Raw genomic sequence first — 22,602 nt, 5'->3', positions numbered from 1 at the left:
CTTTCCTCTAATATAGGCATTTTTGAGAACATTGGTTGGAGAATCGCATTGCAAAATTTGGATAAGTGCAGTTTGAACAATGACTGTGTTGTGGTTCTCATATTGTTTTGGAAAGTGTGAATTTGATAGATTAGGCTTTAAATGAGAAATGAATCAAATTTCTGCCCCACCCTTTTCTATAGTCAAGGTGTAGCCCTTGAGTGCCACATTCAGCTTGGAACAGCGGCTCACTATAGAACTGGTCCCTTATGCTCAACTTATGTGGCAAGGGAGAAAACTTGATCCTGAAGGAGGTTTTCCCAGGGTGGGGCTCATCCATCACACTCCTGACCCCATTGCTCACCCCTGCAATTTTCCCAAATGTGGGAAACTCGACTGCATAATTTGTGGTAATTTGTTGATAATTTGTGGTAGGTTGTTGATATGCAGTTTATGCATAGGAATGAAAGGATCAGCCTAGGCTATCTCTTTTATCTGTCAGTTTCACAAGCATTCAATCACAGGTCTGTTCCATCCTGCCTCCTTTTTTTCTTTTGCAGATTCACCCCCCACACACACACATAAATAAATTGTACACATTTTGCATCAATTTCTGCACATTTTGTATGTACTCCTCCCCTAAAATATGCTTTTCAGTACACATTGTCCCATAAAATCCACGATTTTGAACTGAAACTGCATTGCAAAATGTGAAATGTGTGATCTGACGACAGCTGTATTTTTCAATTGGCATTGAAGTCCAGACTTGGTGAAATAGGTCAGTTCCCTTTAAAATTGTGACTCCTCCATCTCTACCATTCTGCCTGACTTTCTCTTGTCCCTCTGCCCTTTCCAGGCTGTGTGCAGTTATTTTGCAAGGAGTTGCAACTATCTGGGTTTGATTGAGATGCAGAGAAATTACTGCAGCGTAAGTAGGAAGTCAGCCAAGGCTGAACTGAAAAGGTCATGCACCCTCCAATAGCTTTACACGAGGAGGGAACTTGAGTTGCTGGCTGACAGAAACTAATAATGTTTCACTAGACAACGAGAGTGAGCCACTTAAAGAGGTTTAATTTAAAATCTAGCAGGGCAACAGCATTCCAGTGACATCCTTCGAGAGATTAGAGCAAGTACTATTAGGTATTAATTTGAGCCTGCATCTTCCTTCGCTTTGATTTCCCCCTGAGTTCTCCTATGGATCATTCAACCTGAGCATCTCCTGGAATAATAGACCTTTTGCTACCTCCGTTCATTGCTGGAGCAACTGGAAAGAAGATTTGAGGCCTGCTCTTAATATTTCTCCAGTTATGTGTTCTTCATTTTTCCCTAGATGCAACTCATGCAGAATTTGGTGGCCTGACTTGAATAAGCCTGGCTTGAACCTTGGAGTCTGTGTATGGGAACTAGCTAACTGAGCAACCATGGATTGTGTTCTTCAGACCTCAGAGCCCTCTTCTGAAGGGACAGAAGGGGATCAGAGTGTGAAATGTGCCATCAGCCCCCATAATTGGGAGGCAATATGGAGCCTCAGGATTGGGTATTAAGTAGGGATGGGGGAAGAAATTCAATTCAGTGCATTTGAAGGCAAAACTACTTAATTCACATTTTCTGAAATATATATATATTTATATATATTAGAAATTGAAAAACAGCCATCCTTTGAAATTTGCACTACTGAAATTTTGTGATGCAGTTCTCCAACCAAACCATGTTTACAAAAATGCATATATTACAGAAAATTGTGCTTAAAAAAGAATATATTAGTGAAAATAGACAAAATGTATTAGGGAAATATGTCTGCAAAAATGTGTATGTTAGTGAAAACTGCACACAAAAATGTGTTTATTAGGAGAAATGTGCACTGAATTGCTGATGAATGTTCATCAGGATTTATTTTTTTAAAAAATCACAGATTGCTGCAGAAATGTGAAGAACTGAATTTCAGATTGGAAAAATGAGAATCCGAGAGAACTAAAATTGACAGATCTTTCCATCCCTACCTACAGGAGACAATAATTGACAGGAAAGTGGGATAAAAAACATATAGCAAGCATGTACTTTTCTCCCCTGTTCTAGGGTGTTGTGGGTGAAAGGGAGGGCCATGATTCCTATGAATTCACACCTTCTCCTAATGTATCCCTGGAATGCTTCCTTTTTGTCCTCTCTAATGTCTAATGTCACAGAAGAACACGCTGCAAACCTTTCTCAACCTTCAAGAAACCAGCATGGGGTCTCCCTTCCTGAGTAATACCTCCTCTTCATCTTCTCTGATACCTGAGACAAACTTGATATGAACCTTTCCTGAGCCTCAGGAGGAATTGATTGTTAAACCACTCAGAGAATTGTGAGGGGAATGGGACCTAACAACTCTCAGCACTCTCGACAAACTAGAGATTCTAGGATTATTTGGGGGGTGCCATGCAGAAAGTGGTATAATAGTGCTTTAAATATACAGCGCGGATGTGACCCTAATCTGTCTTCACCTCCATGCTGCAGTATCTATGGATCTCAATCCCCAATCAGCTATGTAGGGATGAAGTCCTTGTCTCTGCCAGGCTGCAAGTATCACAGCTAGAAGGAAACAATGAAAAGGTTACAGAAGACATGACACAACTATCATTCTATGTGTTTCTTTCACCCGTCTCTCTTTCTTCAGCTGCCTGGGGAGCTCAAGAAAGGTACGTCGGTAGCAGATCATCTAGAGGAATTCAGGATTCATTTTTTGTTGTCAGCCAGAGACATCTGTGCCTATTACAGATGGAAATTAAGAAAAATGAGCCATCTGTGATCTGAACCATTTGTGTAGGAGTTCTTGGACTCTTCTTTTTTCCTTTTACAGCATTTCCTGTAATTTTGTTATGCATTTTCTGTTAAGTTTCTTACGTAGGTTAGAGATGGAAGCAAGTACAAGACATTCAGGTGCATGTATAAAAGGACAACAAGAGGGTGGCAACTAGGCATGTAGGAAGGTATCCTGTTCCCCTTTTAGTTGTTGCATGCAACACTGTTTCCATTCTGCTGCAGTTCGTCACCCATCAAAAAATCTACTTTACACTGTCCGCTCTGGCAAAATTACATAATTTATGTAATTTAACTAATTACTTAAATTACATAAATTACTTCAATTAAATTGTTAGGTTATTCTACTCCATCCTTTCAATGCAAAGGAAATGCAATGCAAATAGAGGAAGACATAATCAATTACATATCATTTGTAGACTGCAAGCAACAACAGCAGCGAACACCAGGAGCATTTGCTGGAATGATTTCGATTTGGGACATGGGACAAACAGGCAGGCATCAGCAATTTCCACTCCTGTTTCTGTTTTCGTCAGAATTCTGCAACATGCCTAGAGGCACCTAACACCTGGATACTTTGGAAGCCCTTGCTCTCATTCAGGCCTAGGGCACCTGTATAAGATATCATCCATTATAGTATTCCTTTATAAGTGAAACCATGGCTTTTAAACTTCTATTCAGCATTGGTTTAAATGGCTACTTTGTCCAGTTCTTATGTGTATTTTCTATTCCAAAGGACGGTTTTGTTCCAATAACCTAACCTAACATTATAGGATCTCCCCACCCCACACTCCAATGGGAGCTAAAAATGTAAACTAAAATGTGACGAAGTTGCCAAGTAGCAATCTAGATATTATATGTTTGTCAGAATCAACAGCTTATAAGAAAGGCTAAAAAAGAAAAGTCATTCTCAGATTGCAAAATTGGACTTTATGGCTTTTTTAATTTTATTTTACAAAACATGTTCAAATTGGTTTCTTGCTTGCTCACTTGTCTGTAATTTGTTTGTAAAATCCATCTTGGCTAGAGAATGTATGTGTGATTTAAAAACAGCTTTCCCATCCTGTATTAACCCCATTTGCAAATGAAGTATTTCAAACTCAAAGGAGTGCTTTGTGAAAAACACCTTATTTCTAATCATCTTTTACAAAAACAGGTCATTGTTTTCTTTAACCAACATGATTGATTGCTGACTCACCACAGATCAATCAGGGACAGGTGAGGGTTCTGTTCCTAGCAAAGGACGGCACACCAGATCATTGTGCTGAAAATCTTCCAAAGTCTTCTGATAACAGCCAAAAGCTTCAGTTATTTTGAACAAGCTTTCAATGAGAGGCATCATGCCCTGGCGACCTTCACAAACAGAAATAGAAGTCACCTTCAACACTGAGGATGCTTGAAAACAATGGACCTCATCTAGCCCTGAGCAAGATATTCTATCTTTCTACATCACAGTGAGTACAGGTATGAGGAAAACGGCCGAGCTCAATGACAGAGAATATGCTTTGCATGAAAACTGTCCCAGGTTCAATCCCCAGCACTGCCAGATAAACCCCAGAGAGCCACTGCCAGCCAGTGTCCTCCAACCTTGGGTCTCCTGATGTGGTGGAACTACAGCTCCTGTAATCCCTGACCATTGGCTAAACTGATTAGGGTTGATGGGAGTTGAAGTCCACAATTCAAACACTGGTATACACAGTACTGAGCGAGATGGACCATCGCTTACCTTGGTATATAAGGCAGCTTCATGTGTTCCTATGGGAAATTTTCTTTAGGTCCTCAACATCTACCAAATGGCTCTGATGTTCAGAGATAATAGCAGGTTCTGTATCTGGCATGATTATGAGCAAGGTAAGTCAACACCATATCCAGCTGCCTTGGTTTGCTTTAATAAAACAATATTATTTTCCCTGAGCCTCAGATGTGGAGTGGGGTATCAACTGATGGATGCTGATTAACTGATGGTCCATTAGGGTGAATGTGGCACTGTCCCAACAACCTTCACCTGCCATCAGCCAGCTCTCATCTGCCTTCCTTCTTACTTACAACCAGCCCAGGGCTCTCCTCTTTCTCCTCTTCATTCTCACAATTCAGTGTTGTACTCATAGAATTAGTTGCTTCCACCTGCCATTGGCTCTAGTTCTGTCTATCATTGGGTCTGGTGCCACCTATTGTTGACCTCCCTGCCTCTGCTCTATCAGTCCCGAAGGGCACATGACACCTCTGGTTCAGGGAGGGGTTAATGAGGGGTTTTCAGGGGTGGTGGAAGAAGAAACCTGGGTGGAATGAGAGTCAGGGCAATATGGTGTAGATCCTAAAGCAGGGGAGGAGACACACACACAGAGATATGGATGACTACTCTAAGGAAAGACTGGAAACACGTTTGAAGTCCAGCAGCTGTGGTCCTTCTGATAAATATTTTTTGAATATAGAGGAGCCCACTAGTACCTGCCTTTCTAAATAAAGAAAAAGTGAGATGGAATATAGAAATAGATGGATCAGGCAATCTTTGACCTTGTTGTATAACATTTTCATATATGCACGGAGTTGATTACTGTGTAGGCCTGGGGTGAGGTACCTGTGTTCCTCTAGATATTGCCGGACTATGACTGCCATCATCCTTAACCATTGGTTAGGGAGGAGGAGAAATTTGATCCAGTTCACATTTAAAGTTCACATTTCACATTTTCTGAAAGAATATGAAAAGTGAAACACAACCAGTCTTCAAAATTTGCAGTATCCAAGTTTTGTGCTACAGTTCTCCAACCAAATAATGTTTACAAAAATGCACATTTTATGGGAAATGCATTATATTGATGAATATGCATACAAAATGTGTTTGCCACCACACCAAAGAAGACTCGTGACACATATATGGAGAAATGTTATATTTATTAAAATATAACACATAATCAATCAAATTCAAATCAGCCAATTAATGAATATCAAATATTTGGGCAGGTGAGGCTCAATCTATCTATGAGGGTATAGACCCTCCAAACCAGGAGGCAAGTCAGTCACATCGTACTGCAACTCCCCGGTCAAGGATGTGGGAAAACTTATCCCTCCTTGCAATTGGAGTCAGGTGTGTGGTTCCAACCTCCGCATCCTGGCCCTGCCGTACAGGCATTCACCATGATGCGCAAGCCGGTCCCACGTGGACACTCCCCAGATCCACACCAGACATTACGCCTTGATGTTTTACCAGGGTGTGCCCTTTACCAAAATGCCTCATCCACCTCAATTTTAACCCCAATTACCTCACCTGCCTGAATTTGACGCCACGAGAGGGGATCAGCTGAAGCTTGGTCCCCTCAACCCAAAGAAAACAGAACCCCCAAACCCAACCTATAATCCTCCAATAATAAATCACACCCACTCTCCGAGAGATGGACACCATCATCCTGAAACAAATGTGGAGAATGAAACCGAATCCTGTTGTGTGGGATATAAGCCCCACCTAATGACAAAACCAAATTCCTAACCTTCCTATTCACCCACTTTCTGGATCTATCGATTCTGCTAGGCTGCTATGCACCCCTCCAAACCCGTCTCACCAGCATACCGGACCACACTAGAACAAGGTCCAGATATGACTGGGTGAGTCCAGTGAAATCCCGCGTGATTTTGAGCAGCAGATCCATACCTGGCCGCTGCACCAAGTCATTTTCGCCCAAATAAACCACCAGCACATGGGGCCGATTAGTTGATGACATAATGCGGCACACCAAAGGCATTAACGCATCCCAAAGCATGCCCCTCTGAGCCTTCCAGCCAACCGTTGCTCTAGCAGAAAGCTGCAGCTGTGTCCCGGCAAGAGTAGAGAAAGCCCTCCGATGGGCCCAAAATAAAATCGAATGGCCACACAGGACGACCCTCGCAGGCACTGGAAGACTCAGCACACCTAAGAAAAGGAAGAACAACACATTAGAATCAATACCTGATATAAGACTTAAAAGCGGAAGAACACCACCTTCCTATCACCTGAATATCCTCAACGCTCATGCCCACGAGGGCAGCGGCCATAGCCGCCCCAATCCGAAAGGAATGCAGCCCATAGACTCCAGCATCACGACCACTGGCCAACAAGGCCCGCCGAACAACGGCCCAAAATTGAAATTGAGTCAGGGCAGAACCATCCACATGTATAAAGAGGTAACGCTGGCCCACTGGCCTGATAGACAAAAATAGACGCACTGCAGCAACTGGGCACAATTCAGGAACCTGGCAAACATTCAATGAAATAATACTGCCACGGCCCTTTTGATCAGTCTTAGAGACTCGAAGGGAAAGCCTAACTATGTCAGCACCTAATGTGCAATTGCCAAAGCAGAAGGCTCGGTAGGACACATCACGCTTCGAGGAAGCCAATACTTCACTAGGGTGAAAGGCACCATAGAACATCGTCAGAGTTACTGCGGTGAACAGGTGCGACTCATATGGCGATGAGCACATAGACCTAAATAATGGCAGGATCTGAAGGAGAACATCGGGCGTGATTGGCCTCCTTCAGTCAGCAGGCCTGTGGGCGGAACGCGACCAACCCTGAAGGACCTTTCTGACCCTAAAATCTACAGAATGATCCTGCAATCCTCTTGCCTTAGAAATGAAGGCCAGTGCAGAGAGGTGTCCGGTGATGGTAGAAACAGAATTATTTTGCCCTTTTAAATATAACATAAACTGCAGCAAATGTGATACAGGAATAGGCCATACAGAAGGCAAAGCACTACTGGCACGAAAAGCCTGGAATGTTCCAAGAGCACGCTGATACGCTCTCTGAGTGTTGGGAGCAAGGGCAGAGGCTATGGCGGCCCCAACTTCTAATTCCCAAGGCTCCACAGGAAGAAAGGGACCGGGACCGAATCCTGAGCTGCTCCTGGTGCCAGTTCCCGGAAACGTGTCATCTGTAAGCGGGAGAGAGCATCAGCAACACAATTCTGTAATCCCGGAATGTGGCGAGCTATAAATAATATATTAAAATGCAAGCATTGCAATACAAAGGCCCACACCAGGCACATCACCTGAGGCGATTTTGAAGTCTGGGTATTGACCACACACACTGTGGACAAATTATCACACCAGAAACGCACAGTGCGATTTTGGAATGCCAAAGGCCAAATATAGACTGCCACCACAATTGGGAAGAATTCCAAAAAGGTCATGTTTGAAGTAAGCCCAGAAGCTAGCCACTCCGAAGGCCATCTCTCAGCGCACCACTGAGATCTAAAAATTACACCAAAACCAATGCCACCTGCAGCATCGGAAACTACTTGCAGCTCAGCTTCCAGTAATAAGTTCTCACACCAGAAGGAGAGGCCATTGTAATTATCCAAGAAAGTAAGCCACATTTTGAAATCCTCTCTCATTCCCAACGTGACCCTAATAAGATGAAAACGAGAATGAACTCCCTTCATAGCATCACAGAGACGACGAAGGACTGCCTTACCTGGTGAAATGACTTTAGAAGCAAAAACTAAATGACCCAGAAGCTCTTGCAACTGAGCAAGTGTGACCTTTTCCAAAGTCAAAACTGAGCGCAATCTCTGCCTCAATGTGAGCAACTTATCCTGAGGCAGACTGGAAGACTGGGACTGCGTATCCAAAAGAACCCCCAAATATGAAAGGGAAGTAGAAGGGCCCTCAGACTTTTCGGGAGCTAAAGGGACACCCAATTCCATAGTTAACTCCTCAAATGTTCACATCAAATGCAGACAATGAGAAATGCCTGCAGGGCCAATGAACAAAAAATCGTCCAAATAATGAGCAGACAAGGAAGAACCAGCCCTTGTCCGTAAGGCCCACTCGAGGAATGTGCTAAAGGTCTCAAATGCAGCACAGGACACGGAGCATCCCATAGGCATTGCCCTATCTACATAATACTGGCCTTGAAAATGAAAACCTAATAAATCGACATCGCCAGGGTGCACTGGGAGCAATCGAAATGCAGACTTTATGTCACACTTCGCCATCAAAGCGCCCTTTCCAGCCTTCCTGACTACCTTAACAGCCTCATCAAAGGAAGTATATTGGACTGACGTATATAATGATGAAATACCATCATTAACAGAGGCACCTTTTGGGAAAGACAAATTATGAATAAGGCGATATTCACCTGGCTGTTTCTTGGGAACTATACCGATAGGAGAAATCCTCAAATTCGACAAGGGAGGGTAAGTAAAAGGGCCAGAAATCCTATCAGCAGCTATTTCCAAAGACCAGAATGTTCAACATCCCAACGAAGCGTGGAGTCCAAGGCCGCCCTTTGCCTAAAATTCTCATCGTACCGCAACCAAGCGGTACCAGAGAATTCCCTAAAGGCCCTATGAATGATGTCCTGATATTTAATCACACCCATATAAACAGTAAACGCATTAAGCCAATTAGGCCATATGCAATCAACTTTCTTATCGCTACCTCACGCTCATTCGGATCCGAACCCTCTTTGGGCTTTATTTCAGATTCCCGAAAAAGGAGTGTGAATATATCAATATATTCACCACGCCAAATCTTTTCCTTAGTGGAAGATAATAAGTGATCACCCAATGGCAGGGAAGTATCACCCTGTGGATATACACCAGAAGGAAGAGGCAGCGGAAGAGCAGGTGTACTAGCTGAAGCCACGGACGGCTGCCAGGGCGTTACTGCAGCAGTGGGCCAAGGAAGCGCAGGCTGCTGTGGAACTAAGACACCTCCCATATAAATTAAGGGTTGATGTGCTCCACCTAGCGCTTGAGGAGCTGCAGAATACTGCTGTGTCTGCTGGACCTGCGTAGCAGAAGAATGTGATGGTACACACCACTCACCTGCATAAGCAGCTGGAGACGCAACCACTGCCAGTGTGGCTACCCCGGAAGGAACAGTAGGAAGAGCTTGAATGCCAGGTTGTAGCAGATGCAGTTGTTCTTGAGGAAGGCCAGCGCCAGCGGAGACTGGAAATTGGGAAGAAGTGGATGCCAAAGGTGCCGCAGATGTGCAGACTGGTACCGCTGGAATGGTGGAATCATCTCTGGGCGCTGCCGCTTCAAGGACACCAATTCTGGCAACCAAATCAGAAAGAATGCCTGATTTAGTTGCCTTAGCAGCCAAGCGGGCTGACTTCTTACCTGAAGGGGTGGTGCTAGGCCTGCGCTCTCCCTCAAGGGACTCCACCCTAGCAAACAAAGCACGAATTGTCCCCATATCGTCTTCGTCATCCAAGGACAGGCACTCTTGCCGCGAGGGAGGGGCGCTTAGTCGCCTGCTTCACCACTCGAACCCCTCTCTTTTGTTGAGCCTTCTTTGGTGGCATGATGAATTCCAGCTAAACTTAACAATATTAACAACAACAAGAACAACAACAATTATTAGCAATATGCAATGCCGACCAAACGCCTTTATGAAGATAACCCAGTAACTAAATTGACAACAACCTTAAATGTAAAGAAATAAATCACAGGCACCACCCAATTGGCCAAATAAATTAATGCGCAAGGAAATTAAAATGGGGGGGTAAATTTTGAAGGGTGAATCAATTCAAAATATATGTATTATTAGTTGTATATATCACTAATTTAAATTTATTTATTTATTCATATACAGAAACAATGTCACTTAATTATACTTAATTATCTATATGGCTTAACTAATTAAATTAAATAACAGAAAAGAGAACTATGGAGTATATTTAAACTTAAATTAATGTTCTTTTCTTATTTTCTCTCCCTCTCTGTTTTTTTAATATATATATATATATTTATTATTATTATTATTTATTGTAATATCAAATGGGGTAGATGGTATTAATGAATTGAAACAACAGGGAGCAATTCAATCCCAGCCGCACCCAAATTCGCCAACTACCCAGCTGAGTCTGGAATGCAGGACAATGCTACAGAGAGGCGGGAAATTTAAACAACGCTGAGGCCCTTAGCAGCTGCAGACAAGCTCGGAAAAGCCTCCCACGGCCGCCTCACAGCTGATCCACGGGAAAAGGAGGGAAAATAAATTGACTCAGCGGCAATCAGGGCACCCGGGAGGGCCCTAGAGGCACCGAAGACAACGCACACTGGGGCCGCAGATCAATGCAACGCCGGGAGGGCAGGCCATGCGCCGCGACTATAGCGGCAGCAGACAAATTGGAAAAGCCGCCCTGCACGCGCTGCCCAGCCGAGAAACCAAATTAACACAGGCTGCCTCAATCAAGCGCGGCACTGGCCTGCAATGTCGCTTAAGGGAGCTGAAAGGACGGCCCTTCCCCTCGCTTCACAGCTGACCTGCGGTAAGAATGTGCCGTAAATATTTTAACGCTGGAAGGCAAGGAGAACGCCACCCGGCCCCTGATCCCCAGCTAATGCGGGGACTGACTATGAAGAAGGGGGAAAGGGGGTTAAGGGGGGAAAGGCGGTAAAGGAAACCCCCCCACCCACTCTGGCCCACCTAAACAGGGAACTAAGGACAGAAAAACAAGAAAACTAGATAGATTATACGATCACCAGCGACGACTCAGGTTAACATGAGGAAGATCTAGGTCACAGAGCTATCTCACAGCATGCCGCAAGGCAAAAAAGGCGAGTTTTTAGGGAGGAGCAGGCTATATATAGCTGCTCAATCCCTTTCCCAATTGGTCAGGATGCCCCACCTGACCAATTACAAATTTTTCTCGAACCTTCCCAAGTCTTCCCAGGAATAGGGTGGCGGCAAACCCGCCCCTGCAAAAATGCAGAAATGTTATTGAAGAAATTCACACTAAAATGATGATTAATTTTAATGATTACTTTTTGGATAATATTCATAATTTTTTTGAGATGATGAACATTTCAGGATTATTGTGTTGTTGTTGTTATGTGCCTTAAAGTCGATTATGACTTATGGAGACCCTATGAATCAGCGACCTCCAATAGCATCTATCGTGAACCACCAGGTTCAGATTTTGTAAGTGCAGGTTTGTGACTCCCTTTATGGAATCAATCCATCTCTTGTTTGGTCTTCCTCTTTTTCTACTCCCTTCTGTTTTTCCCAGCATTATTATCTTTTCTAGTGAATCAGGTCTTCTCATTATGTGTCCAAAGTATGATAACTTCAGTTTTATCATTTTAGCATCTAGTGATAGTTCTGGTTTAATTTGTTCTAACACCCAATTATTGGTCTTTTTCGCAGTCCATGGTATGCGCAAAGCTCTCCTCCAACACCACATTTCAAATGAGTTGATTTTTCTCTTATCTGCTTTTTTCACTGTCCAACTTCCACATTCATACATAGAGATTGGGAATACCATGGTCTGAAAGATCCTAACTTTAGTGTTCAGTGATACACCTTTGCATTTGAGAGCCATTTCTAGTTCTCTCATAGCTGCCCTCCTCAAACCTAGCCTTCTTCTGATTTCTTGACTATTGTCTCCATTTTGGTTAATGACTGTGCCAAGTTATTGATGATCCTTGATAAGTTCAATGTCCTCATTGTCAACTTTAAAGTTACATAAATCTTCTGTTATTATTACTTTAGTCTTCTTGACGTTCAGCTGTAGCGCTGCTTTTGTGCTTTCCTCTTTAACTTTCATCAGCATTCGTTTCAAATCATTACTGGTTTCTGCTAAGAGTATGGTATCGTCTACATATCTTAAATTATTGATATTTCTCCCTCCAATTTTCACATCTCCTTCATCTTGGTCCAATCCTGCTTTCCATATAATATGTTCAGCATATAAACACATAGGGTGATAAAATACACCACTGTCTCACACCCTTTCTGATGGGAAACCAATTGGTTTCTCCATATTCTGTCCTTACAGTAGCCTCTTGTCCAGAGTATAGGTTGTGCACCAGGGCAATCAGATGCTGTGGCACTCCCACTTCTTTTAAAACATTCCATAGTTTTCATGATCTACACAATCAAAGGCTTTGCTGTAATCTATAAAGCACAGGGTGATTTTCTTCTGAAATTCCTTGGTCCATTCTATTATCCAATGTATGTTTGCAGTATGTTTGCGAAATGTGTGCATTGTACAATTCTGGACTCTCCTTTCGTATCTGTGCGCATCAGCCTCTGGGCTTCATTTCTGCTTTGACCCAGTTGCATCATTAGTCACAACACTACTCGTACTTGTCCTTTGTTCTTCCCCAGTAGCTTGTTGAGTGCCTTCTGACCTGGGGGGTCTCATCTTCCAGCACTATCTTGTGTTGCATTTTGGATACTCTGTTCATAGGGTTTTCATGGTAAGAGGTATTCAGAGGTGGTTTACCATTGCCTTCCTCTGAGTTTGGATGCATCTTAGTCTGGTGTCTCAGCTTTGACCATTCCGCCTTGGGTGTCCCTGCTAGGAATCTAACCTCTTGGTCTAGACTCCTGATGGCATTGCTTTCAGCTTCTTCAACACTCTCAAACCCGCTCACCATGTTAAGATGTACATTCTAAAGGGGGGCTGATTGTTTAAGTGTGCCATTTTCATAAGTTCAGTATTCCATTGTAGGGTGCAAATGGCATTTCCATATGCACAGAAAGCTACACATTTTTTGTCTAAAAAGAAAATCATGCAGGTCTCTACCTGTTTCCAGAACCATTTACTTGTGCTTTGAGATCTTGATCCTTAATTTACTGGTTCTGGCAGCTGGCACCCTAACTTCTTCATTAGTGGTTTTTATGTTAAGGAATGCAACTACTCAGCCATTTTGTGTTCTGTTTAGCTTGCAAAATGGTTGTTTTCAGTTTCAAAGACTGTTCTGACCAAGGGGGTAAAACATTCACAGGATGGTCAAAAGTTAAGCTTAGAATCTTGGTAGTTAATGGGAAATGGAAACCTTAAGATTTGGGGGTGGCAGTGAAGAGAGAGAGGGAGAATGAGAGAGAAATCTTAATAGATAATGAGAAATCATCCATCAGTCTACTGCTCTTTTGATTGGTCAAGAACTTTGGAGGAGAGTTGAAGTAGTATATATAAGGACAGATAGTTAAAACTATCTGCATCTGTGTTGGAATTGCTTTTTAATATGCTTTTAACCTTTTTTAAAAAAAAACAATATGTTTTTAATCTTTTTTAAAAAAAAAGTCTTCAAAGCTTTTAAAAATGTTTTTAAAGTTGTTTTGTTTTAATGTATTTTAATGTCTGTTTTTATGATGTTTTAAAGTATTTTTAGTGCTTTTGTTTGCCGCCCTGGGCAAATAATAAATAAATAAATAGAGAGATAAATAAGCAGAAACATAAAATAGGGGACTTGTCATCCTCCATATGTTGATAGACTACAGATCCCATCATCCCTGACCACTGGCCATAATGGCTGGGGTTTATGGGAGTTGGAGTATAACAACATCTGGAAGGCTACTGGTTCCCCACCCTTGCTGTAAGTAAAAGTTGCTGGTGTGCTATGGAAGTTAGAGAGCAAGCATACTTAAAGCACTGTAGAAGAAAGAAGCCAGAAGCGACCTGAACTCAGAGAGGAATGGAACAGAAATGTCTGGTCTAGGTTTAGCAGCACATATTTTCTTCTGTAATTTTTTTAAATTTTGTTCTTTTATTTTAAAATAACACATTTTCAGAATCTGTTCAGTGGTTACCCTATACAAATCTTAGATAAAAACTGAGCTGGTGTATTAATGGGTAATGACAGAATTAAACGTTGTCTCCAGTTATTATGGGATGGAGCTGAGATGCCACCTTTAGCTTGTTTGCATGGTTTCTTTCATTTTCCTAAGCAGTTGTGTGATAACCTGTCCATCAGTAAACAGTGTCTTGTTCTGGGCCTGCAAAAGTGAGTGACTCTGCCATATATTAAATAAGAACTTTATAGTTGGCTTGGGTTTAAATATGCCTGAGGCTTTTCTATTCAATCTGCTTCCAATTGCTTTTCTACTCTACCCAGCATAGAGAGATGGATGGGCCATTTAAAAGGTTCTGGAAGCTAAAGGGCTGTTTAGTGGAGGCAGCAAGGGAAAATCAGATGTCCACCTGTTGGCTGCAGTAAAACTAAGAAGAAGGAGGGTCTGATTGGGCTGGTTTGCTTGCCTCCCTTCCATCTCACTGTGCTAGGTGAACTTTTGCTGTAGCAATGTCTAATAGCCTGCACACAGGCCCCTAGGCAGAAGTTGAGTGGCAAGGAGAATTAAGGGGGCAGGGGCTCATCACGGAGCAGCCACTACACAAAGGCAGGTAGCTCAATTTGTTTCAATATATTTAGTTGTATTACTTCTTAGTGAGCAATTGTGTAGAATACTGCCTTCCTATCTCCACAAGAGAAGACAGATGACGGAAACAAAATTTAAAGTGATCTCAATTGGCTGGAGCATTGGGCAGAAAAACAACAGGATGAAATTGAACAGCGATAAGTGCAAAGTTCTACACCTAGGAAAAAGAAAGCAGATGCACGGTTATAAGACGGGGGATACTTGTCTCAGCACTACTACATGCAAAAGGATCTTGGGATTATTGTTGATCACAAGCTGAATATGAGCCAACAGTCTGATGTGGCTGCAAAAAAGACAAATGCTATTTCAGGCTGCATTAAAAGAAGTATAGTTTCCAAATTGCATGAAGTATTGGTTCCCCTCTATTCAGCACTGGTTAGGCCTCTTCTTGAGTACTGTGTCCAGTTCTGGACACTACACTTTAAGAAGGACATAGACAAACTGGAACAGGCTCAGTGGAGGGCAATGAGGATGATCAGGGGACTGGAAACAAAGCCCTATGAGGAGAGATTGAAAGAACTGGACATGTCTAGCCTTGAGAAGGAAAGACTGAGGGAAGATACGAAAGCACTGCTCAAGTACTTGAAAGGTTGTCACACAGAGAAGGGCCAGGATCTCTTCTTGATCATCCCAGAGTACAGGACACAGAAAAATGAGCTCAAGTTAAAAGAAGCTGAACATCAGGAAAAACTTCCTAACTGTTAGAGAGGTATGACAATGGAAGAACTAATTACTGAGGGAAGTGGTGGGCTCTCCAACACCAGAGGCGTTCAAGAGGCAGCTGGACAGCCATCTGTCGGGAATGCTTTGATTCGGATTCCTGCATTGAGCAGGGGAGTGGACTCGATGGCCTTACAGCCCCCTTCCAACTCCACTATTCTATGATTTTATTTATTTATTTATTAGATTTATTAGTCACCCATCTGGCTGGTTGTCAGCCACTCCGGGCGACATACAGAATAAAAACATATACTTATATTAGAACATTACAAATCTCAACAACAATAATAAAACCTAACCCACCCCAAAAGCCTGCCTGAAGAGCCAGGTTTTCAAGTCCCGGCGGAAGCTCATCATAGAGGGGGCATGGCGGAGATCATTTGGGAGGGAATTCCACAGAGTGGGAGCCACAATTGAAAAAGCCCTCTCCCTAGTCCTCACCAGTCTAGCTGTTTTAACTGGTGGGATGGAGAGAAGGTCTTTTGAGGCTGATCTTGTAGAGCAGCATCGCTGATGATGCTGGAGGCACTCCTTCAGATAGACTGGGCCAAAACCGTATAGGGTATTAAAGGTCAAAACCAACATCTTGAATTGGGCCGGGAAAATAACTGATTCTAAGTAAAAGAGTTAGATGTACAATATTTTTTAAAACAAATGCTGAAAACTCAGGCAGGGGATCTGGAATATTTCATGGCGGTGTGTGCACAGCCCTCCCTGCAGCTGTGGCACTGCCTGCCTAAGAGACTTCGCACTACAGTATACCTTCCCTCCACCCCACCCCAAAAGTATAACAAAGCAGAACATCATGAACTGGCGGGATTTAAAAATGTGCTACATCATCAGTTATCAAGAACAATGCTTCCAAAGCAGGGAAGTATGAATGTCATTAATAAATGCATCAATAAATGTATAAAGCTGATCTGAGAAAAGGTAATTGCGCATAAGTAGGAGGAGGAGAAGCTGAAGAATCCACACAGCAACTATATTATTTTTCTGGTGGGGACAATTTTATAGAATGTGAGAAAATTATGGCTCATCAAAGCAGATCAGTAAACGCCCTAACTTTCTGAAAGATCCTTCTTATTTTTTTTCTCTTTAGTCATAAAATCTGAAATACTCTTGTTGAGGGAAGTCACTAACCACAGTGATTAAAGTCGGAGGAAGCGACTGCTGTATCTAAGTTGGTTAACACATCCAAACTTTACCTGTTTCAGTAAGAACGAGACAGTCAAAGGCAAATCTAAAACTCTGTGTTGTAAGTTCTCTGAAAACGGGTCCAATATTGGGCTCAGTTCTCACAGGCAGCAGGTAGTGATAATTGGAAAAGATCCAACATTCTGTGAGAGGACCTCCCCTTCCTCTCATTCCCCAGTGAGTACATCACAAAAATCAGTCAGTCTGTCTGTCTGTCTGTCTGTCTGTCTGTCTATCTGTCTATCTAATTTCATGGAGAACCTCCCCTTGCGCCCACCAATCTAAAGTAGTCTAGCACAGAAACTATCATCTCATCTGTTGCTCATGATAATTCTTCTTTGGAGTGGAGAAGGGAAAGAATAGGATTTCTTACACTGCTCATTTATTTATTTTTTTCCTTACAATTATCTGTTCTCCCACAGGTTTCTGAGGTCTGAACTAATGTCAGCAACAGCACCAACACCCCTGCAAAACCTATAAGCAGAAGACCAGCCAAAATGCAAAGTTCTTCATGCAAAAAGGTGTGGGTCTTGGGCTCTTGAAACCTTCCCCACACTGGGTGTAAAATTTTCAGTGAGATTTGGGGCCTTCACAAAAGAAGCACCTATGTGAATAGTAGGCACTAACCTGAAAAATCTGACCTCATCCCTTCTTCTTTTTACAGTGATGTAATCATACAAAAAAACCTACTTTTGTAGAATTTATTAGGGCTGTACAGGGATTGGGTTCACTATCTCATACCATTCCATTTTTCAATTTGTCAAATGGGCTGCTAGTTCCTATTTGCTATAAATTGTGTTCCGCTAGTTATTATGATTCCTGGTTATCCCTTTTTTTGCCCAAAAAATTACATAATTTTCTGTTATCCCTTATGCTGCTGCAGAATTATATAATGTATATAGCAGCAGCAGATTACAAAAATAATTATGTAAACAATTACTTAATTCCTGCTGTGGATTTTAAAAAAAAAATTACGATGCCACTGACAGCCATGAACACACACAGAGTGGGAACCTGTTTGACACTGAGATAAATTTGTGGATTATCCCAAAATTCAATGCCAAATCTGATTTTGTGAATATTCTACACCATCCCTACTGTACATACACACAATTCAGGCTCTGATCTGACTCTTCAGAGTGGCCCCAATCCAACCTGGTATGATCCAGGGTTAATCTGACCTGGGTCAGGGCCTGAACATATTCAGGGGGCTTGTACAGGTATGCAGTGGAGGGGGAGACATATGCATCTCCTCTCCCCCTCCCAACCACATGTTTGATCAGGGTTTCATATCATTGTTTATTGAATTTATATCCTGCCCTTTCTCCCAAAAAAGCCCATATGCAGTACTGTATGTTTATGTGCAGCGATCATATATGAAATCCTTCCACAGTCCTTGTTCTAGTTATTAAATAGCTCTCCACTAAATCTTCTTCTTCTTCTGCTTCTTCTTCTGCTTCTTCTGCTTCTGCTTCTTCTGCTTCTGCTTCTTCTGCTTCTTCTGCTTCTGCTTCTGCTTCTGCTTCTTCTGCTTCTGCTTCTTCTGCTTCTTCTGCTTCTGCTTCTTCTGCTTCTTCTGCTTCTGCTTCTTCTGCTTCTTCTGCTTCTTCTGCTTCTGCTTCTTCTGCTTCTGCTTCTGCTTCTTCTGCTTCTTCTGCTTCTTCTGCTTCTGCTGCTTCTTCTGCTTCTTCTGCTTCTGCTTCTGCTGCTTCTGCTTCTTCTGCTGCTTCTGCTGCTTCTGCTTCTTCTGCTTCTTCTGCTTCTGCTTCTGCTTCTTCTGCTTCTGCTTCTTCTGCTTCTGCTGCTTCTGCTTCTTCTGCTTCTGCTTCTTCTGCTTCTGCTGCTTCTGCTTCTTCTGCTTCTGCTTCTTCTGCTTCTTCTGCTTCTGCTTCTGCTGCTTCTGCTGCTTCTGCTTCTGCTTCTGCTTCTGCTTCTGCTTCTTCTGCTTCTTCTGCTTCTGCTTCTGCTTCTGCTTCTGCTTCTTCTGCTTCTTCTGCTTCTGCTTCTGCTTCTGCTTCTTCTTCTGCTTCTTCTTCTGCTTCTTCTTCTGCTTCTTCTTCTGCTTCTGCTTCTTCTTCTGCTTCTGCTTCTTCTGCTTCTTCTTCTTCTGCTTCTGCTTCTTCTGCTTCTTCTGCTTCTGCTTCTTCTTCTTCTGCTTCTTCTTCTTCTGCTTCTTCTGCTTCTGCTTCTTCTGCTTCTTCTTCTTCTGCTTCTGCTTCTTCTTCTTCTGCTTCTGCTTCTTCTTCTTTTTCTTCTTCTTTTTCTTCTTCTTTTTCTTCTTCTTCTTCTTCTTCTTCTTCTTTTGTTGATGCATTTGACACCATGGGCTCCTGTGGGAGGAAGGGAGGATATAAGTTCAATAATAAATAAATAAATAAAATAATATGGCTCCTCAAACCATCTCATTTTCACTTCCATGTCATATGCATACTGGCATCACAGACGTACTATTGAAGCCAAGTTAAATATATCAGATCAAGTATAGTAAGTTCACACAACCCCCTGTTTACTGCCTTAGTGTGGGTGTTCTACAATTATGAAGTTGGGTTTTTTTTTTGTTGGTTAAAAAATGTTCCTTGATATTTGGATTGTTAACGTTTTGTAATTATGTACGCAGCAAAGGAGTATGTCGTTTTTCCTTAATTGTGAAAAGTGACAGTCAGACAAATGGGGGTGGGAGAGGAAATGTAGACCTTTTGAAAGGAAATGATAACAGTGTATCCTGGTCCAGCAATCTGTTCTGTGGGGGCTGGTTTAACAGTTGCACAGAATCCCCACTGACTTCCACAGCAGCAGTGTGTAGGCACAGAAATCTGCCTGTGAAGTGTATGAAGGTTCACAGCCTTCATTCTGGACTGCTAAAGTGAGTCATTTTTCCCAGCTGATTCTCACTGTATTCCTTCCTTCCCACCTACTTGGAAACGATCCAGTAGATTTGTCTCTCCACTGAACAGTGGCTGTCATTCTGTATTCCGCATCAGCTGAAAATGTAGCTACCACATACCTTTTTGCAAAGCTTGCAAAGAGTTTTTAACAGACACACCTGTGCCTTATTCCATGTGTTTTCCTCCATTTTTTTCTTTATTTGAAAGTTTTCCATTGTTTTATAGGAGACCTTCTCTCATAGTGCCTTATCACAGTTTGTATCAGTTTCTAGCACAGTAAAAAAAACCCACAAAATTAATTAAAACAACATGCAATTAAACAACTAAAATTTATTATGTTATATTAATCAGGAAAAGCCTCACTTTAAAAAGCCTACATCTTGGCCATCTTTCAGATGTTCAGCAAGGATCAGGCACAGCTTCCAGTCAGAGTAGAAAATACTGAGTATAAGAGAACTTCCTATGTTCCTCTGTTTTGCTGTTTTATTTCATGTATTATAATAGATAGACATTCCACACAGCAAAATATAATTCTGTTTTCACTAATTCTTTCGATGCGTGTATCTGAAGGGTAAGCTTCTCTGCTACTGCTATCTTCCAAAATTCACTGTACCAAAAAATTATAGACTCCACATATTTCTGTTCTCTGTAATAGATCTAACTGCAACCAACAGAAATAATAAACACTCTTTCAACCGCACATGTGCATTGTCTTCTGCACAGAAACCAATATGAGTTTTGGAGTTTTTGCAATAATTTATCTTATGATTTTAGACATTCCTCATCATACTCTGATCTATGACATCATCGGAAAGCCTATTCCAAGTGAAGGAAATGCATCCTGCCCTCACTCTGATTTGAGTACAAGACACTATCATGATCTGACCAGCTGTGGAATAATATAACATCATCAAGTTGCCAATATGATCCTTGATTTGCTGGGATAACCTCAGGAAGAAATTTTTGTTTTGTTTTTTAATGGTGTGGCAGCCAAAGATTGGTGAAAGAAGTGTCACAAGTGACTAGTAGCTCAAGAATAAAGGCAAGTAAAGTGGTTTCTTTTTGCTCTCCCCTACAAAATCCTTCTTTTGCCTTCAATATTTGCATGATTGAAATTTCAGGGGTTGACCAAAAGTATATGGAGATCTGAGTGATTTTCAGTCAATTGGGAAGAGCTTCTGACACCCAATTACTTAACGAGAATACTTTTGGCACCTAAATTAGGCTGATTAAATGCAGTAATGTAGTGGCAAATTCAAAAGTGCAGGGTCCTTTCATGATAGCCATGATAGCCATACCCCTTTCCCCTTTTTGCTTTTGGGTTGAGAATGAGATCCTTCCTAATGCCCCTCCCACAACAATAGACATCCCTAGGAGCCAATAAGCACGAAAGAGGAGAGTGTTAGCTACTGAGACGAGTTTCCTCAGTGGCTGACTTACCTCCCTTCACTCTGATTGGCTCCAGTCAGGAGGAAAGGACAAGGAAGCATGTTGGAAGACTCTTCTCAGTGGCTAACATGATGATTGGCTCCTAGGATGCTGGAGACATAGGAACCCTGGGGAGACCTGACTTCCAAAAAAGTAAGGGGTCTAAGACCCCCCGAGACCCTGGAGGACCACACCTCTGCTTAAACGAAGAAAGCTAGGCAGGAGCTCAGTTTAGGTCTGGTCCTGAAAACAAATTTCTCGGCTGAGAGTATCCTCACAGGAACCTTGCTCTTTAATTTTAATTGTATGACTTTTGTACTTGGCTCTGGTTAGTAGGTCTTTGGGTTCTACTTTAAAAAAACAACACCAAAGTAGACCCAACAAGCATGAAGTCTGCCTAAACCTGTCATCAAAGAATATAATATGTTCTGCCAAGTCTCTAAAGAAACATTCCATCTGCTTTCTGCCTAATAGAAGGGGTGATTTAACAGAATGTAACTTTTTTCTTTAACCATTGTGTTTTCTTCAGATTACCTATCATTTACTGGAATGAAAGAGAATCATCAGATCTGAAAACCAATTATCCCAAAACATGACACAAATTAGATCCAGTTGAGATGTTGCATGTAGGGTTGCCAGGTTCCTGGCCTGAGACTGATCCTGTACCTTTAGGAGAAGAGAAAGTCAGCCAAGTGCAGGTGTTCTTGCAATACTCTAATGGGAGAAACCACAAGGTGGAATTCTCCCTTCCCCCTGCACAACTTTTAAGATACAGAAGACCTCTTGGAGGCTGGGCCTGGCAGCCAAGAGGTCTTCTGTATCTTTAAAAGTTGTGCACGGGGAAGGAAGAATTCCACCTTGTGGTTTTTCCCATTCCAGTATTGCAAGAACACCTGTGCTTGACTGACTTTCTCTTCTCCTAAAGGTACAGGATCAGTCTCAGGCCCTGGACCTGGCAACCCTATGCATCAGTTAGCTTACTCACACATACAAATGCTCTTAGGAACATAGGATGCTGCTTTATATCTTATAATGCATATACCTTATGCTGAGTCAGACCACTGGTCCATCTCAGCGCAGTATTATCTACACGAACTGGCAGTAACTCTGCAGGGTTTCAGACAGTGTGCATCCCCAGCCCTACCTGGAGATGCCAGGGATCGAACCTGGGGCCTTCTACAGGCAAAGCAGATGTTCTACCACTGAGCTATGGTCCTCTTGCAATTGGCCTACTCTTGACAGCAGTGTAATTTCAGAGGAGAGGACTTGAGCAAGATCCTCTTCCATCAACAGCAAAAATCTGCCCAGAGCCTTGAATTCTGCCTAGTTGGCTGTTAGCAAAAAGCTAACAGACCCATCCATTGGACTGTCATATCTTCTCAGCTTGTTGGTTGCACATTCATGTTTCCAGACTTTGGCTGTTGCTAGGCAACCAGTGTGTTTG

The 22,602-nt window shown here is 42.3% G+C and overlaps 1 long non-coding RNA gene and 1 other non-coding gene across 2 annotated transcripts; both read left to right on the top strand.

The window, feature by feature from the left end:
• The first annotated feature begins 253 nt into the window (after positions 1-253).
• Positions 254-415, top strand: LOC133371549 (U1 spliceosomal RNA). Its single transcript, XR_009759340.1, has one exon. It is a non-coding gene; the product is annotated as a U1 spliceosomal RNA (small nuclear RNA).
• Positions 416-4,007: 3,592 nt separating this feature from the next.
• LOC133371339 (uncharacterized) lies at positions 4,008-20,769 on the top strand. Its single transcript, XR_009759303.1, has 3 exons — positions 4,008-4,242; positions 17,268-17,366; positions 20,505-20,769. It is a non-coding gene; the product is annotated as an uncharacterized LOC133371339 (long non-coding RNA).
• The last annotated feature ends 1,833 nt before the right edge of the window (positions 20,770-22,602 follow it).

Source organism: Rhineura floridana, chromosome 16 (genome assembly GCF_030035675.1).
Source record: "Rhineura floridana isolate rRhiFlo1 chromosome 16, rRhiFlo1.hap2, whole genome shotgun sequence".
NCBI classification, from domain to species: Eukaryota; Metazoa; Chordata; class Lepidosauria; order Squamata; family Rhineuridae; genus Rhineura; species Rhineura floridana.
The sequence above is the reverse complement of the archived record's forward strand: the minus strand, read 5'-3'. Positions and strand labels throughout refer to the sequence as shown.